The sequence below is a fragment of the Myodes glareolus genome, chromosome 15 (assembly GCF_982192425.1).
Source record: "Myodes glareolus chromosome 15, mMyoGla1.1, whole genome shotgun sequence".
In the NCBI taxonomy this organism is placed as follows: domain Eukaryota; kingdom Metazoa; phylum Chordata; class Mammalia; order Rodentia; family Cricetidae; genus Myodes; species Myodes glareolus.
The window spans coordinates 74,697,289-74,709,063 of NC_142040.1; positions in this window are offsets into that span (position 1 = coordinate 74,697,289).

Here is an 11,775-nt window from a genome sequence, read left to right on the forward strand (position 1 = left end):
TGATGCACGGAGGGTCTTCTCCAGGAGGACGGCTTACTTCTGATCATGATTTATCTACTCTGTCTCCCGGCTCCGAGTGTACAGTCCTGCGCTTTCCGCAGAGAGAAAGGTAGAACATTTCTAGCCCAGACATTCTGTTTTCGGCAATTGAGTCCTTAAAGCATCCATTTCCTGCTCTGCCTCAGCCTTGGAGAGGATGGGTATACATGCTCGCACCTTGGAATCACCGCGGCCTGAACCGACGGGCTGTCACTTTCTAAATTCCATTATACTTAATTATGTAAATCTTCAAATCTCATTAGTAGGTTTGGTAACCCTTCCTCACTTCACTGTTCATGCCTAATTCAAGCAAATCAAGTAATTATAATTTTAATGCTACGTCGGTGATTTTAATTGCAAAGAAATTATAATTTCAATTGTATTCCCAATTAAAACACTTGGGCCCATTGCCAATTCTACTCAGTGTGTGAAGGTCCCAAATCTCAGCTAAATAGTTTGGGGTGACAAATAGCACACACCCTGTCCCGTGTCCGCACAGAGAGCTGGGAACGCGCTAATGAGGGTTGGGAAGAGGAGACTGTGCTACCTGGAATCCAGGAGTTCCTAAAGCAAAGGCCACTCCTGGGGGCACAGTTGAGGCAGCCGTGAAGCCCTCCTGTGTGATGATGCTCTCTGCATCCATCTGCTACTGCTGGGTGGGCCCCGCATGAGGTGTTCCAGGGAGAAACGGGAAGCATGAGAAACAGCTCACTTCTCACTTACATATTCTTAGTTACATTACTTATTTGTCTACGTGTCACACAGCCACACACCACGGCCCAAGTGTGGAAGTTGTCCTCTACCACCACGTGACCCTGGGAACCAGATCAGGTCACCAGGCCCTGTGGTAAGTGCCTTTGTTCCCCAAGCCATCTTGACAGCCCGACAAGTACCTTTTTTACCTCTTGGTTAGTGGCTAAATTAGTTAAAGCCAACTCCTGAAACACAGCCAAGGGGCTGGAGAGATGGTGCATTGGTTAAGAGAGCTGGCTACTGTGTCAGCTGTCAGGGCTAGAGATGATGCACCACACAATCTCGTTTCCTTTCTAAATTTTACTTAAATAACATTTCATTTATTTTACATACCAACCGTAGTTTCCCCTCTCTCCTCTCCTCCCCTCCCACTCCTCCTCTGTCTCCATTCAGAAAGTGGCAGGCCTCCCAGGGGTTGCATATCCCACCCCCTTGCATCAAGGCTGGGCAAGGTATCCAGTAAGAGGAGTAGGTTTTCAAAAGCCAGCTAAGCAGGTCCCGATCTCCCTGCTAGGAGTTTTACAAAGAGACCAAGCTACACACCTGTCACACACACGTGGAGGGTCTAGACAGGTCCCACGGAGGCTCCCTAACTGTTGGTCCAGAGTACAAGAGCTCCCATGAGCTCATGTCAGCTGTCTCTGGGGGTTCCCCATCATGACACTGCCCCCTGCCCCAGCTTGTACAATCTCTGCTCCCTTTCTTCAACAAGACTCCTGGAACTCAACCCAGGGCTTGGCTGTGGATCTCTGCCTCTGCTTCCATCAGTTACTGGATAGAGTATCTCTGATGACAATTAGGGTAGTCACCAATCTGATTACAGGAGATGGCCAGTTCAGGCACCCTCTCCACTATTGCCAGGAGTCTTAGCTGGAATCATCCTTGTGGTTTCCTGGGGGTTTCCCTGGCTCCAGTTTTCTCCCTAACCCCCAAATGCTCCCCATCAAGATGCCTCTTTTGTTACTCTCCCTCCCCATCCTGCCTCCAGTCCACATCCCACACCCAGCCTGCCCAACCAGCTCCCTTGGTTCCCATCCCTTGTAGAAATAAGATCGAAGCATGCATGGCAGATTCTGCACAGAAACAGTGACCAGTTATGAGTATTAACCTAATGAAAATGGAAGTCATTGGTCCAATAGAAATGTTATTTTTTCTAATGTAAGAAGGAATAGAAAGCAAACTCCCTGGAGCCGTTTATCTCTTCATTAATTCAATCTTTGGCTCACATCATCATCATACATTCACTCAATGGCTCCAGAAAGCTATTTATTTACTTATTTGCTGTACATTTTATTCTTGGGGACCCAAAAAATAAATCAAAGCTTGGGGTTGTCACCTCTCCTGACTGGTACGATTTCTAGGAGCTTTGTTGGGACAGTTCAGTAAGATGGTGTTTAGATGAGGTAACATGGAGCCATGAGCACGTCACTTGGCATGTTTTATAGTGTGGGCCCTGTAAATGATCTCTCCCTCACTGAGTCTATAAGCATACCTGAGGGAGACGTACAATGCTGTAGAAACACACTCCTTTCTCCCCGGATCAGTTTGTCCAACCAGAACCTGAGCTAGCTGCTCTGTGGAAGAGCAACGAGCTAACAGTCTACCTGGCTTTCTTGGGACAGTGGTTGAGCCCTTCACCTGAGGCTCGCTTGCCTTGCCGTCAGAGATTCCAGCACGGCTCCTGGAGGTCGGGCTTCTCTTTTTTCACACCTCTGCTCCCTACCACACACACTACTGACCATTTTACACTCAACTCACACTTAACGCCCCTCTCACCTGTATACCCCTGACACACACACACACACACACAGAGAGAGAGAGAGAGAGAGAGAGAGAGAGAGAGAGAGAGAGAGAGAGAAAGAGAGAGAGAGAGGGAAAACTCTGTCTTCTCTCCTCACACCATAAAACCATAGATTGTGAGTGAATTCTCAGCACACTTTTCTAGAGTTGGTGTCCTCCCTGGCCAGGTATTACTTGGTGTGCTGGACAATGTATTCATTCCTTGGAAACTCAGTTGGATAGACCTTGACCCTCAGGACTTCTGGCTTGGGTTTGAAGGGGGAGGAATAATGAGCCAGTGATAAGTTAGTGGTAGACAGCTTGAGGTCCTGAGTCCAGCACTCAGTATCTATTTTTTTTATTAAAAATTTCCACCTCCTCCCCTCCTCCCACTTCCCTCCCCCCACTTCTCCAGGCCAAAGAACAGTCAGGGTTCCCTACCCTATGGGAAGTCCAAGGTCCTTCCCGTTCCCCCCAGGTCCAGGAAGGTGAGCATTCAAACAGACAAAGCTCCCAAAAAGCCAGTACATGCAGTAGAATCAAAGCCCGGCGCCATTGTCCTTGGCTTCTCAATCAGCCTCCACCGTCAGCCACATTCAGAGAGTCCGGTTTGATCACATGCTCCATCAGTCCCAGTCCAGCTGGCCTTGGTGATCTCCCATTAGATCTGTCCCACCGTCTCAGAGGGTGAACGAACCCCTCACGATCCTGACTTCCTTGTTCATATTCTCCCTCCTTCTGCTCCTCATTAGGACCTTGGGAGCTCAGTCCAGTGCTCCAGTGTGGGTCTCCGTCTCTATCTCCATCCATCACCAGATGAAGGTTCTATGGTAATATGCAAGATATTCATCAGTGTGGCTATAGGAGAAGGCCAGTTCAGACACCCTTTCCTCTGCTGCTCAAGGGACAAGCTGGGGACATCTCCTTGTACACCTGGACACCCCTCTAGAGTCAGGTCTCTCAGTACTCAGTATCTTAAGGAAGAAAGAAAACATCTCTTATTAAACACAGGCATGGTGACTCAGGCAGTGAACCCAGCACTTGGGTGAGGCAGGGAATCAGGTGCTCAGAACCATCCTGGGCTATTTGAACCCCTGTCTTCAGGGCAAAATAAGAAGAGAAGAATTGTTAAGACAAGTTTGAAGAGTATGAAGGCTACCACTTCGTAGCAAGCGCCTGTGCCCACATCTCTGAGCCACCCAGCCTGATGACCCAGCCGATTTCCTGCCTACCAGCGTGGAAAGGAAACAACCATGCATCCTCGGCATGGCTATTTTCAAACTATCTTTCCTCTGTAATTTCTAGTTCACATGTTTTATGTCTGAACAAAGGAGGGATGTTGATTTTCACCAGGCTACCTTCAAAGGGAATGTGTTGGGGGGAGGGGTAACAGCTTGTTCACATCAATCAGAGGTAAATCATTTGCAGACAAGGGGTCTGTGCTCCAATGTGGGAGACTTTTAGAGACTGGAGAATACCTGAGCAGGATTTCCTAGCCAGGATGGAGGCATGCTGAACTGCAAATGAGCACACACAACTCATCACAGACAAGAGTGGTCCGGGAAGCCTATCCACACTTATTCAAGGCTGTGTGTAAGCCACATACCTCTCCACAGATGTTGCTCAGGTGAGACGTGGAGGAAGAGCTTGTGCTGGGGGTGGACAACTGAGCTGCCAACACGCAAATGCTCAAACTGGGAGGGGGGGGAGTGGGGATCGGGGATTGTCTGGCAGCACATGGGGTCACAGTAAAAACAGCACCACTTTGCTTGATCCTAGGTCTCGTTCAACCCTACTCTCCTGGAGTTTATGGGCTTGATGGATTGGATGGGGCTCACTGGGAGCTCATTTCACCAAAGCTTACCAGGCTGTTCCAGCAATGCTTTGCGTAAGAATGCAGTCTGTTGATCTGGGACAGCCCAATGGCTGCTCAAATTGGCAAACAAGATTCCTTTCCAGGTCCAGAATGGCTGATTCAGGCTGCTCTTAGAGACCTGCCCAGGCTGGATATTTTTGTGTATCTGCATCCCGGTTCCCAGACCATTAAAACACATCTGTTACCGTGGAAAGTTGGCGATGAGAATGGCTCATACACACGTGTTCACACATGCACTCGCACACTCATACACACTCAGGTACACACACACATGTGCTCCTCCAGCGCAGAATCCCTAGGAAGATAGAATCATAGCTGCAGACGGCTGTGACCTCTCATTCGCTCCCTCACCAGCTATAGAAGTCCCCAAGACTGACCAATCCCCAGGTGCCTCGGTTACGGGTCATGGCTCTGTCTTGCCTTATCAGTTTACGACAAGTCCTTGGTGAGTTGACATGATGAATGGTCATTAAACCAATCAGAGAAGAAGATACATAGCTAAGGGACAGCTCCTAATTTCCTCAACAACTCACTGAGCTCTGAAGGAAGCGCTGTGTGAGGTGCTGCTCCAGTCACTGGCGGCTGTGTCTTGTGAAGCCACTCCAGACTCAAGCAACAAGGTACATGCAACACCACAGCTCAGCCTGATCTGCCTTGGCGTACCTGGCAGACCTCTGTTGACTTGTTGTTGGGTCAAATCACCTCACAGAATGCCCCATACAGAGTTTGACACCCACGTCAGTATTAGAACCTCCTGGCCATGCAGTATACTGTGGTCCGTGGCTTACATCTCCTGGTGATCCCATGGTTTTTCTGTATCTTGGGGCAGTCTTACCTTGTATCATGAACTTGGAAAAGATCAACTTTCAGAATGTGCAACTTGCTTTCTAGCAAAATGTACACCACATTGAGTGTTGCCGTGGAAACTATAAAAACAAACCATGAGGCTTCATTGTCAGGTTAGGAAGCATCCACACGCACAGACCTTTGCATCCCGGATGCTTCCAAATGTATTCCTCGGACTCTGTTTCTGAGCCACGCTGTCTACAGCTTTTCACCATGAAAAGAGAGATGATAACGGTCTGGTTTTTTTTTTCTAGGCTCAGAGATTGTATTCATTAGTTTTCTTGTTCTGTGTAGAGTATATGACTTGCAACTACTTAAGATAGGAGGGATTGTCTGGGCTCTTGGTGTGAAGGACAGTCCATCCTGGTTAGGAAGGACAGTCCATCCTGGTGTGAAGGACAGTCCATCCTGGTGTGAAGGACAGTCCATCCTGGTGTGAAGGACAGTCCATCCTGGTGTGAAGGACAGTCCATCTTGGTGTGAAGGAATGGCAGCTGGAGTTTAAGGCAACCACTCACATGTCTGGGAACCAGGAAGTATGACGTCAAACGGGTTGGTCCATGCCTGTGAGATCCTGTACTTCCAGCTAGATCACACCTCCAGAAAGGTCCCACAACCTCCCCAGATACCACCTGCCGCTGGGGACCAAATGTGTAAACATATGAACCGAATGGGGGGCCTTTACACCCAAACCATAGCAAAGGAAAATGAGGGTCAGACTGACCTTGGGGAATCTCTTGGAGACAAGCCTTAGGGATACAACACACAAAAGAACAAGGGTATATTGTCCAATGGGTCTCAGTCATACGAAGGGTTAATCTGCATAGCCAATCCTTGCCATCATCCACTTATAGTTCCCGGACCTACACGCAGTTATCCTGGCAAGAGATCTTACGGTTTTCTATGGCAGCCTCCCAAGACTTTCAGCTGATTCAACTGTATCTGGAGTACAAAAGGAAGAGCTGCTCATTCCCAGGGGAAATCAATGGCAGGTGGGAAGGGGACCAGGGGCTGGAGGCAAAGAAGAGCATATAACCTGATGCCGTACTGAAGATCAGTTATGACTTAAAGCTTAGGATTCTAGACATGTTTCTCTAATAACATTACATTTAGCGTAAGAAGGAAGGGAAGTGGTGGGTTGGGAGTGGTATAGAAAATTGCCGTGAAACTGGTAACTGAGAACTGATCGGGGGGTAAGAAAGAAGATGGGAGCAGGCTATGAATGAATAAAGGAGAGTTAACCCAAATTACATGGCTGCAGATCTTGGGTATCGTGAACCTGGGGGCATGATGGTGCCGCTTTCTGACTTCCAAAGTATATAAATCTATGACCATTTAGATTTCTCTAAAGAACAGGAGCCAATATCCTGCCTCCTGGGGAACTGTGGGGACCCTCCAGTTAATATTCTAGGAGAGCTTAATATTCTGAGGATGAAAGGCTTCGGATGAACATGAGATGTTATCAAAGCCATACATATTTTAAAGCCCCGGGATTCCAATTGAGTTTGCCCTTTTCAGATGCCCACTGAATAGTTTAAATGCTTCCAACATGACTTTGAAGTTCTATTAAGGACAGCCGGAGATCAAAGGCACAAATCCAGGGGCATGGAGACGTCACAGAGAAGGGCAGGCTCTGCCAGCCATACTGACAGAGTGACTTCCTGTTCGTCAGAGACCTTTTCAGAACACAACTGAAGTCTTTAAAATTAAAAATACATATATGTGCACAAATCATGCCATTCTTATGATGCAAAGATCAGCAGTTAGCTTTTGTATGCTCTTTGGTTACAGTCTAATTTAAAGAGATAAATATCAGAGATATACTGAAAATCTGTACCGGATACCACCTATGTCCGTACGAATAACTTTGCTACACCCGGAAATGAAACAAAAACACCATGCTCTGTATTTGATACATTTATACATAAAGTGCACCATTTATAGTAATCATGGTTTGCGTGTAGATGCTACATGACGTTAGGAACCTGACATGTGTGTATTGGCCTCTATTATTTACTGAGGCTAGAACTGAGCTTTTGCTGGGCGCTTCTGCTTCATCACTTCCTGTTTTGTTTAGGGGCATGTGTGGACTACCGTGGAGAGTAAACACACTGGCAGAGTCTGGGCACTGCACTTGCTGCCATCTGGTCTAAGCCTCCTGTAAGGAACAGGCATTTGTCTGCCTTCAACTTCTCTGTGTTACAAGGAATCTGCTACCCCCTGCTATGCACACATGATGCTTCACCCGGGTCCCATATGTGTGAGTGGCATTACTGGCTCCCGGGGCTGCACATGTTCACCTCTCCAAGGTGCTGGTGCCAGATTTGTCGCACCATCTGGACACCCACAGGCAGGACCAAGAAGCCCATTTCACAGCCTTCGAGACAGCACACTCCTTTCTCATGGTCGGTGTTCACCATACAGTGGCTGTTTTCCTTCTGACTTAATGGCCATTTCCCCAGTCATGATGTAGAGCGTGTTTGGGAGCGTGATAGACATTCATGGCTCCATTCTGCATTGGCTTTCTGTGTGTCATGCTCACCGATTTAAAATCTCCCCATTTATTATCCATACTTATCTTTCCTAATATGTGAACCGAGCTGAGCATATCTTTTTTGCAGTCTGTCATTTGCCTGTTAAACATTTATGGTGCCACTTGCAATATGAAAGTTTTATGTTTTTGAAAGGATTAAATTCACCTGCATCTTTCTTGCTTAAACATTCAGAACATACTGTGGAGGAATGGCTTTATAGCATCCAGGACTAGTAGCTAGGGGATGGTTAGTCTTCTCTTTCAACAATTAGTTTCTTTTTCTTTTTATTTCTTCTTTTTTGCTTCTTTTAAATTGATTTTTATTGAGCTCTACAGTTTTTCTCTGCTCCCCTCCCTGCCTCTCCCTTCCCTCCTTCAACCCTCCCCCAAGGTCCCTATTCTCCCAATTTACTCAGGAGATCTTGCCTTTTTCTACTTCCCATGTAGATTGTTAACCAACCGGAATTAATGTTCCTGGGCTGTGGAAGTTGTGAGTCTTGTTTTATTTTTCCAGTGGACAGTCAGTGGTGGTCCTGTTTTTTCAGCTAGTCTTTCTTCTCTCACCAGCCCCTGTTTACTCCTTCGCCAGCAAGGGCCTTAACCCTGGGATTTGAAAGTATTTGGGTTCGCATGCATTCATCACACATGGGGTTTGTTGGGCTATTTTGATATAGGAATACAGCACGCAGCAAGCAAATCTGCTTCCCTTGTGCACCCTGCTCTCATGACATGGTCCCCCCTCCTCAGTCACCTTCCACTTTCACACTGTCCTCTGCTCTCACTGAGAGACCACATGCAGTTCTCACCTCTGTAGACGGCCTATTTAGCTGAACAATCATTATGGAAACTAGCAGGAGGTTCCTCAAAAAACCCAAGGGAGGTTATCATATCATCCACCTGGGTGCTGGGCACCCAAAGGAAATGGGAGCAGAAACCAAAGGGATGCAAGTTTGCTGTAAAATTTCCACACCATGGCTGAGATCGAACTCAGATATCTGTCGGCGGGTTGAGTGTGCGCTGTGGGGCTGGTATGTAATCGAATGCCACTCACTGATTAAGAACAAATTCCTGTTCGAAATGAAAAGTATAAAGTTTACTTTAATGACAGGTGTTTTTGTTTGGTGACATCTCTGTCGTCAGTTCTGAGTCTTTAAAAGCACACCCTCTCTTACAGGTATGAGGGCACGTGCATGCAACCCTTGGCAACCTGGGACAGAGGTGCAGGGTTATACAGAGACTCAGTATCCCAAAAATTAGTCACCTATCTATCTGTGCATTTAAAATTTTTACATAAGCATTTTAATTCACGTGTATGCTGACTTTGTTTTAAATTTAGGAACAAATTCAGAGGAAAACCATTTCTGAAGAAGAGTATTGTGCATCTATTTGGTTTCCTGCCTGGATTCACCTAAACCTTTTTTTTTGTTTTGATGGGATTAATTTTAATCTCATGATACATTTCAACTTTTTGGTCTCTCTTTTACTGAACTTATCTTTATTTTTAAGATCATTTACTTCTGGTATAAATATTAATATTTAGGTGTTAATTAATATCCATCGTTCAAGACTATTTGAATTGTTCCTAGAAGTCTGAACACAGACTTTCTTTCCTTTTTTCTGTGTAGACAGCCATGTAATACATATAATAGAACACAGTCTCCTCTCTTTTTCTTGTTGATTTAATTTTTTTCTGTTGTTTTACAGTAAAACAATAAAGTACCATCTCAAATACTGGTGTGAGACCAGTGACATGACCATGTTTCTGGTAAAACACCGTGCAGCACAGCCATGTATAGCCATGTTTCTGGTATAACACTGTGCAGCACAGCCATGTTTCTGGTATAACACTGTGCAGTGCAGCCATGTACAACCGTGTTTCTGGTATAACACCATGCAGCACAGCTATGTATAGCCATGTTTCTGGTATAACATCTTGCTGTTTCTCTAAGACTGCAATGTTTAATGTAGGTTTTCAGTGAACACTTTCTTCTAACGTGACTAGAGATCCTCCTACTCATTGTATGGGAAGGATTATTAGTTTAACAATGGATGCTATCAGATTTGATGACTTTTTCTTCCTGTATCTACAGGGATGAAAGGGTGTGTTTCTTTTTTAATCTCTCAGTGCCAAAACAACATTGAAATCTTATCCTTTCATGTTCAGACTAATTATTTTTATTTTTTTAAACCCAAGTAACAAATGTGCATATTTCAGTAACTGAACAGTAGAATCAGCAGCAAGGATGCCACAGAGTGACAGCTGATAGCAACACAGAGAATGTTCTGATTATTCCTGTTGTCTTACAGAACAAATCACTTTATAGTCATGGTGACTTCCAGCGTGGTCTCAAGACGAATAGGAACCATGGTAGCCACTGCTTCATCTCCCAGAGAAAGCTTCAGACCCCGCCATAACTACAACAGAGTTCCCAGTTTTAAAATTGGATGTTGATTCATGTTGATGTGTATCATGCAAATATTATACCCTATTTGCATATTTTACTTCTACTTGGTGAAAGTCCATCTGCCTTTGAGGGAACTCAGCCACTAGAGATGAATTTTCTCAATGGGTTTATAGTTTGGAATTGGTGATAATTTATTTTTAATTCTTTTTCTTTTGGAGTTTGGTATGAGTTCTGTTTTAATAATGTAGTTCTTATGCACAAATTGTAAGTACTTCAACAATGTAATTTAATTTATCCTCTCAAAAGCTCTGTGAATTGGTAGAAAGTTTTTAATGACTTATTTTTTTAACCATATTAGAAATTATAGCAATCCCATTGTTAAACTTTTGCATACAAAAGCAATAAAGAAAACAATTAAAATCCTCTTCCTTTATTCCAGAGATAATGAACTGTAATAATTTGATGTATAATTTTATTTTTAATATATGCATGCATTTTAATAACATTTCAAACAGGCTGCCCTGTGCGTCCTACTTTTATGTCTTTGCTATTACACAATTACCATTTACCATATTCATGACTCTTATTTTGAAGTTATGGTTTAAATGGCAGCAGGTTGCTTTGTTTCTCGAGCAGAACAGGTTTGATGTTAGTATTCTTCTCCACATGAGTGTTTGTCTTACATTTAAGCAATCAATATAGTGCGCATTTTCATGCTTTCGGTTTAGTTGTCTATTAAATATAATTCAAAGTATATTTTGGGACACAATCTCAGAGAGAAAATTGGTCTAAGATGGCACACTGATGCCTTGCCTCTGTTTTCGCCTCCTTGAATCAACTACATTTCCCAGCCTACAGCAATCCCATGAAATCCCTTTGCAATGAATAAACAAACAGTTGTAGGGAGGATGGAATGCAAGTAGGAAAGTGCAAATCCAAATTTCTGGCTCTCTTAACTTCCTTAAGTATTCCCGTATTATTTGAAGAAAGATATGTCTGAGTGAAATGCCCTAAGGATCTGCCAGTCAGAGTGACTAGCAAATGCTGCTGCTGGGTGTAGCACACAGAGGCTCCCCTCTTGTCCACACTGGAGGCCGATGGGAGGAGGCAGTGTCTCTGGGTTTTCACAGCCATCAGGAGTCTAGGATGAAGGCAGCTGTGCTGGCCCTGTGCCTTCGTCTATGGCTGGGGAAGGCACTGTGACCTCTAGGGCTTTGCAAAATAGGACATTGGTGTAGGAGGTCATTCTGTTTATGTGTTGCTTTCATTGGTTAATCAATAAAGAAACTGCTTGGCCTGATAGGGCAGAATTTAGGTAGGTGGAGAAGACAGAACTGAATTCTGGGAGGAAGAAAGCAGAATCAGAGAGCTGCTATGGAGCTGCCAGGTCAGACATGCTGAATCTTTCCTGGTAAGCCACGACCTCATGGTGATATACACATTAATAGAAATGGGTTAAATCATGTTGTGAGAGTTAGCCAATAAGAGGCTAGAACTAATGGGCCAAACAGTGATTTAATTAATACAATTTCTGTGTGGTTATT